Consider the following 8008-nt stretch of genomic DNA (forward strand, 5'->3'; position numbering starts at 1 on the left):
AATTAAGGGTTTAGCAAGACCTTTACTTAAATATAAATGAAAGTACTGGCAATAACAAGGAATCTAACCAAAACCCGCTTCCTTCAGTTGAACCCCATACCTGTTATTGTCCAGAGAGGCATATAAGTGGAAGTGACGACGACGTTCACCACAAGAGCAAGTTGCAGATAAAGGAGCCAATTATACGACACATCAAGCTAGGACTCCACTTGGGCTCAATCACACACAACGATGCTGAATACATCAAAGTAAGCCCTTGGTCATAACTAGAGGACGAGGACTTCAGAACTGCATACGTCTCGACGTGGCACATGGTCGTGGCAAACCAATCGAAGAAGCTATCCAGTGGTCCAGCGAGGGTTTTACAACATCCACATATTGTTTATATTCCTCACTGTATAATTATCGACGAAGAAACACATCTGCGAAAAACACTTGAACACGAAGATTAATAATTTCACAGAAGGCGTAGAGGAATAGGAGGAGGAGTTGCTGCCATACTGCGGACTGAGTGATGACTCTACTCCTGTCTTTCAGTACATAACCATATCGGCTTGTATAGTATAACAAGGTAATAAGGGAACCAATGGAAGATTGGGTTAAATGAAAACAATCTAATTGAATACCAAACTTAAAAACTATCAAACAACCACTTTACTCCCTCCCTTTGAGTCAAAATATGCGGTTAATTACAAACAAAAAATGGAAAGTTACGAATTATATTCGTAATTTTCTGGACATTGCAGGCCAGGGATACAATTTAATATGTAAATTGTATAAAAATTCAGTCATACTTAACCTACATATTCAAATATTCTCGTGTTCGCTGCTCACTTAATATCGCAGCCTTCCTGCGAACACGAAGATTATTAGTGTCATTATTTTGTTCAACATCAGGGGTAGAGATACAGTCATCTTCACCCAAATCCTTTACCTCTAGATAAGGAATTAAAGTCGAGATGTGACGTTTTATAACTTCCTTGGTCTTACCCTTTAAAAGGGTCACTCCAGTTACCTCACCATTGCTATTGACTTCTAGTTTCTGGACAATAGCCATAGGATAGCTGCTAGGTTTAGTGTTAAGTTCCTTTAAAAGGACTATGTCCCCTACCTTAATGTTATGTTGCTGGGCTGGACGGTACCTATCCTTCTTATCAACTGCTTGTGATAAAAGTGTTCCTAGAAACTCCGAATGATAATTCTCAATCAAATTTTGTCTAACTTTACGAAGTTTCTCAAACTCATCGTTGAGGCTTGAAAACAGCCATGTGGGGAATGAAAGAATAATTTGGGTGTTCTAATTTAAATTGTTCAAGATTATTTACAGGTTCAATAATACCCTCGGCTAACTGATCTCTGAAAGTCTGATCCATCAATAGCAAATTCCCTTTATCTTTCTTGTGTTTCTTTAATGTAGACTTTAAAATTAATTTAGCTAACCTCTCATTCTTAGCGAGTAAATGAGATAGTTTACCATTCCACAACAAAGGAACCCTAATCCTGCCATCTGTTTCCCTGAAAAGATTCTTTAGCGTGAAGTCAATTAACTTCCTATTCAGATCAGTTGTCTGCTCATCACATTCAGGCTGATCATAACTAAGATAATTACGGCATTCTGCCTCAAGTATATGGTTAGTGGCCTCTCTTAACTTTTCCTCTATGACCTTGCCTTTAGTGTTCAATACATTAAAGTTACAACTAGTAGCAATATTACCAAAATCAAGGTCTTTCATTTCATCACTAAATGAGGGACTAACATCATCACAACCCAATAAAAAAGAATGTGTGCATATACTTACAGAAGAGTCAACAACTGGGAAAGATAACAACGGCTCACTGGAATCAGTGTTCATGCAATAGAAAATTAACCTGTCGCGAGTCTGCAAATAATCCACATTATTGATCAATCTGTCAAGATTACCTGTTAGCATAATGCCATAGAACGTATCATATATACATAGGGGTCATTATTGCCAAATACAACGTCTTTTCCCAACAAACAATGAGAGGAATCTGAACTAACAAGACATCAATGTCACTAATTTCACTAGATTTTGGTCTAAAAAAGGCATCAGCAAAGAAATAACCTTTATTCTTTAAAGGCTTTAATAACCTTCCCTAAAACACCAAGGTAAGGACAACTTTATATTTATTGAAGGCACAACCATAGCAAACACCTCAACTACACCAGTGGTAAAAGTAATAGGCAACTGTACTATTCTAGTTTTATAGACCTTGGGCCCATAAAAACCCATTAACTGTCGAGTCAACATCATTGCATATAACTTTAAATTTACCAAAATTGGCTAGTCTCTCCGATACAAAAGTGCTTTGTGAACCGGTATCTTTGAGCCCTCTGAATAATCTCCCTTGACCTGAAACTTGGAAAGTAAAAGTTGGAAGAGCAGATCTACTACTACAATTAGGTAGTATTGCTACTCCACTGTTCGTCGCTGTTTTTAAACTGTAACAGAACTAGACTTCTCCTTTTTACTTTGGGGTGGAAGCTTGTCTTTATGCATAAAAAAGGAGAAATGCCAACCGCCACAATGATAGCACTTTTTGCGAAACCTGAAAGAACATTTAGTAGTCGGGTGCATAAAACTTCCACATTTTACACAGCCATTACACTCTGACAATTTAGATACTTTCTCCTGTGCAGTAGGGAAATTTGGACATTTGGACATAAAGTGATTAATATCCTTTGAATCTACCTTTTGGCATAAGTTGCAGCTTTTTAATGCATTGTTAATATAAGAGTCGACTTTGATAGCCAAACTAGTTGAAGTAACCTGATTCTTCCCTTGAATATTTCCAGAAATAGCGGGACCTTTAAACTTTGAAATTTTCCTAGCATTCTCATACCTTTCAGTGGCAGTAAAGAAGTTATCCTTAATATCCTTACAGCTAGGACGAGTTTGATTGGTAATACTCTGAACCAACTCTTTCTTAAATTGTTCATTAAGGCCTGACCATGCAAAGTACTGTATAAAATCATCTGCCGTTATTTCTAGTGTACTAACAGACTGAAGTATAGTCCTGAATTTTGAATATGATGATAGGATCATCTGAAAGCCCTAACTTAAGTTCTGTCAACTGCCTGATCGTGTTTACCTTAAGAGTGCTTTCCGAAGCAAATGCTGCCTTCAAAAGCTCTACTGCATCATTAAAGGTTTGCTTGTCCGCCTCTAAAGAATCTAACAACAATTTAGCACGACCGTCTACTTGCTGCTTGAGCAACAACAAAGATCACGATCTGGGTATGTAAAGGAACTAGTGGTACTTCGGAATTCCTTAAGAAATGACGTGAAGTCCTCGTTTTCTTTACTGGTAAACCTGGGTAAAGGAGCAGTGGGCTGCTTTAACAAAGAACGAGCATTATCAATGCTAACATTAGAATGATTAGAGAGAGAAGCAGGCAGCAAAGACAAGCAAGTCTGGATTCTATCCTGGTATTCCTGACATAAATCACTCTCGGCATCTAAAGCCGCCTCTGTTACCCCGTCATCTGAAAACTTCAATTCAAAAAATTCTTTGTCCAATTCCAATAAACTCTTCTGGTAGTTAAGCAGAAGACCCTTTTCGGTCGTTTGCAAGGCTGGATCTAAACCCCTGTAACTATCACGTTTATCATAACAAACAGTAACTTTTTTACGAACCGTTTTGCGCCTGGAAATTACAGCTTTTTAAATCTGACATTTTAATCTAGCTGAATAAAGTTTACCCAAACAAAAGCAAAAAAAACAGATCGCGTAAATACTATATATAAAACTAATTGAACGCGGTACCTGTAAATGGAGCTAAACAAACAAATTGCTACATTCAATATACCGAATTAAACATGCGCTAAATATAAGTACGCCAAAAGAACTTAATACATGAAAGCAAAAAAAGTGCTAAATTATTATAGTCACGTAAGAAATAACTGTAAAATCTCACCGAACTAAAACTATAATGCAAACAAGCACGTTACAATATGCTAATTACCTCACCGCATAAGACGACACGATATCGCCGATCTATTTATATTGCGTTTAACAACAACTAAGTAAAATTACTGGACCACTGGAAACCCCGCAACGAGCTATACCTGACCGTCAACACTTGCCACCTTCTCGCTAAAGGTCCCTGTTCGGGCGCCATGAACTAAACTTTTTTTTTTTTTATATTCAATTAAACAAAACTTAGGAAAGTAATTTAAACAGCCTTAACATACAGATTAATATAATTATTAACACCTTACAATTAACAACAAACACGCTGAAGGTGGCAAGCCAAATAGTACATTCGTATGTTAGACCGCTATATAGTTAAATGGAATTCCTGTCGACGAAAGGACCTCATCCAAAACGTAGACGAAGCGAGAAAGTCCTTTTCAGTGAATATGTTTAGTTCGTAACCACTCTGTCCTAAAAATATGAACAATATCACTATTAGTGACATGGAAACAGTAAGTCAAATTAAACTAACCCAGAATTACTCAAAATTAAGCTGCATAAATTTTTACATGGGTTTTCGCACAAAATAAAATTAACCAAACCCAAGCCCAAAAAAACTTCATAACAATGCAACCTTTAAACGCAAATAACCTGGGAATTTTATACTGAATAAATTGACTCAAAAAGGACCAAGAATAGTTATTTAATAATTAAGGGTTTAGCAAGACCTTTACTTAAATATAAATGAAAGTACTGGCAATAACAAGGAATCTAACTAAAACCCGCTTCCTTCAGTTGAACCCCATACCTGTTATTGTCCAGAGAGGCATATAAGTGGAAGTGACGACGACGTTCACCACAAGAGCAAGTTGCAGATAAAGGAGCCAATTATACGACACATCAAGCTAGGACTCCCACTTGGGTTGGCTCAATCACACACAACGATGCTGAATACATCAAAGTAAGCCCTTGGTCATAACTCGAGGACGAGGACTTCAGAACTGGGCATACGTCTCGACGTGGCACATGGTCGTGGCAAACCAATCGAAAGAAGCTATCCAGTGGTCCAGCGAGGGGTTTTACAAACATCCACATATTGTTTATATTCCTCACTGTATAATTATCGACGAAGAAACACATCTCGGAAAAAAAAAAAAAAAAAAAAAAAAAAAAAAAAAAAAAAAAAAAAAAAAAAAAAAAAAAAAAAAAAAAAAAAAAAAAAAAAAAAAAAAAAAAAAAAAAACACAAAAAAAAAAAAAAAAAAAAAAAAAACTTTGAAACATTGAAACACGAAGATTTAATAATTTCACAGAAGGCGTAGAGGAATAGGAGGAGGAGTTGCTGCCATACTGCGGACTGAGTGATGACTCTACTCCTGTCTTTCAGTACATAACCATATCGGCTTGTATAGTATAACAAGGTAATAAGGGAACCAATGGAAGAGGGTTAAAATGAAAACAATCTAATTGAATACCAACTTAAAACTATCAAACAACCACTTACTCCCTTTGAGTCAAAATATGCGGTTAATACAAACAAAAAATGGAAAGTTACGAATTATATTCGTAATTTTCTGGACAAATGTTGAAATACAATGAACGAGGTATCTACACCACCACGCGCGACTAAACAAAGCAAGAGCCCATGCTGCCACAAGGCCAGCTAACTGCAGAACGAACGAAATGGGAGAGTAAACGCTTCCTCGAAGAAAATTAGGAACACAAATATTAAAACTTTCTCTTATTTCATTTCCTTCGAGATGGCATCTGTCCCAGATTGAACAGGACGCCGAGGAAATTGCTGACGGGCTCCTAATTATGTTTTGCCACAGCCAAAGAGATCGCTGCATGAATACAACTTGTCAGGATGGAGGAAATTGTGCGTCCTCTTTCCATACGAGTGTGGGTAGTCCGACTGGCCACCGAGAAATAAGAATTTTCTCCTCTCTCTCTCTCTCTCTCTCTCTCTCTCTCTCTTCTCTCTCTCTCTCTCTCTCTCTCAATTTTGCTTAATCTAACTACCTTTAATGTATTAATATATTTATATATTTTTCCAGCTCTCTCTTGCTTTTCTTTCTCTGTCTCCTTTATGCTTGATTTGACTACCTTATTCTAGTATAAATAGTGTGCTGAAATATTTCTCTTTTATTTTCAACTCTCTCTCTCTCTCTCTCTCTCTTCTTTTACCCAAGCTATACATTATCTTAGCATACATAATTTATAGACTTATTGCTATTCTACTTTCAGCTCTCTCTCTCTCTCTCTCTCATCTTTACCTAATCTATTTCTTTTATTTTAACATAAACGCTGTAATGATTTATTTCTTTACCATCAGAGCTCTCTCTCTCTCTCTCTCTCTCTCTCTCTCTCTCTCTCTCTCTATCTCTCTCTCTTCCTTTTATTTCTCTTTTACTTACAGTTTAAATTAAATGTACAACTCTTGAACATTTCCATAGGTGTCTAGTGATAACTTTAGCAAAGTTTCGTTTTCAAATTTTATTAATCTATATGTTTAATTTCTTCTCTGGGTTTCCATTACTCAGTATTATGAATTATCATTGCCATTGTGCCTACAAAAACTTTTATAGACAGTTTTGCAAAGATTTTGATTTCTCCCAGAGATTGTCTTAACATGTATCCAAAGTTTTTAGGTGACAGGCTTAAAAAGGCTTAATACGAAACATTTATTTACTTATGAGTACCTGAGCATTCCCAAAAGGAATAGGTAGGTATTTCCAAGATAATCCCTAACCAACAACTTGATCCAAGATTATGGAGGTTTATGGAAGCCTAAGTGTAAGAAAAGTCAAAGCCTTCATTATTTGCTTTTGAAGGGAAAATAAGCCTTAAGTTCATTGCCCGTAAAGAAACCACGTGGAGAAGTTTTCCTAAAATGACAAAAGTTTAATGAAAACTCCTAAGATGTTGGGAATAAAAGTTTCCTGAAGAAGGCTGCTCCTGCCTGCCGGCACTTCTGGTCTCATCACGGAGAAGCCCCTTTGCCTTTGTCTGCAAGGAAGTCTAAGAAATAGTTTGAATACACATACACACACATACATACACACACACATATATATACATAGTATATATGATATATATATATATAATAATATATTATTATATATATATATATATATATATATATATATAGTATAGATATATATATATATATATATATATATATATATATATATATATATATATATATGCATTTATAAAATAAATAAAATATATACAAAAATATACATATGTGTATATTTATAAGCATGTTCCTAGATCTTACAGGCAGAACTAAGAATTTATAATATATTTATATATATATATGATATATATATATATAATATATAATATTAAAATAACTATATTATATTATATATATATATATTATAATAATATATAAATATATAATATATTATATTATATATATATATATATATATATAATATATATAATTATATATGTATATATATCTATATATATATATATATATATTATATATGTATATATTTAATTATATTAATTACATATATATATATATTATATATCTATTAATTATAATATATAATAATATATAGATAGATAGATAGATAGATATATATATATATATACTCTTTAAAAATCAGAGTAAATGCACTCGACTTCATTATATAAGCAACCACCACAGGAAAATGACAGGCAGAAAGTCTGCCCATCATTTTCCTGTGGTATTAGCTTATGTATATATATATATATATATATATATATATATATATATATATATATATATATATATATTTATATATCTATATATACACATATATGTATATATGTATCTATATATATATATAGTATATATATACCATATTGTATATATGTAATATATATAATATATAGTATAATAATAATATATATAATATATTAAAATATATATATATATATATAGTATAATATATATATTTATATATATATGTATATATATATATAAATTTATATATATATATATATATGTAGTATATATAATTTATATATAAGCTAATGCCACAGGAAAATTATTATATGTTGCTACTTTGATAATGAATGTATCTTCTCCTT

General features: G+C 33.5%; 2 long non-coding RNA genes across 2 annotated transcripts in view; both read right to left on the minus strand.

Moving 5' to 3' along the window:
* LOC135209466 (uncharacterized) overlaps positions 1-486 on the minus strand; it is a 909-nt gene extending 423 nt beyond the window's left edge. The window contains exon 1 of the long non-coding RNA XR_010313374.1: positions 101-486. This is a non-coding gene — a long non-coding RNA (uncharacterized LOC135209466). The remainder of the gene's footprint in view (positions 1-100) is intronic.
* A 3721-nt stretch (positions 487-4207) lies between these two features.
* LOC135209467 (uncharacterized) lies at positions 4208-4848 on the minus strand. The gene is made up of 2 exons (XR_010313375.1): positions 4747-4848; positions 4208-4409 (listed from the first exon to the last, which is right to left on the minus strand). It is a non-coding gene; the product is annotated as an uncharacterized LOC135209467 (long non-coding RNA).
* Between the last annotated feature and the right edge of the window lie 3160 nt (positions 4849-8008).

Source organism: Macrobrachium nipponense, chromosome 38, assembly GCF_015104395.2.
Source record: "Macrobrachium nipponense isolate FS-2020 chromosome 38, ASM1510439v2, whole genome shotgun sequence".
Classification (NCBI taxonomy): domain Eukaryota; kingdom Metazoa; phylum Arthropoda; class Malacostraca; order Decapoda; family Palaemonidae; genus Macrobrachium; species Macrobrachium nipponense.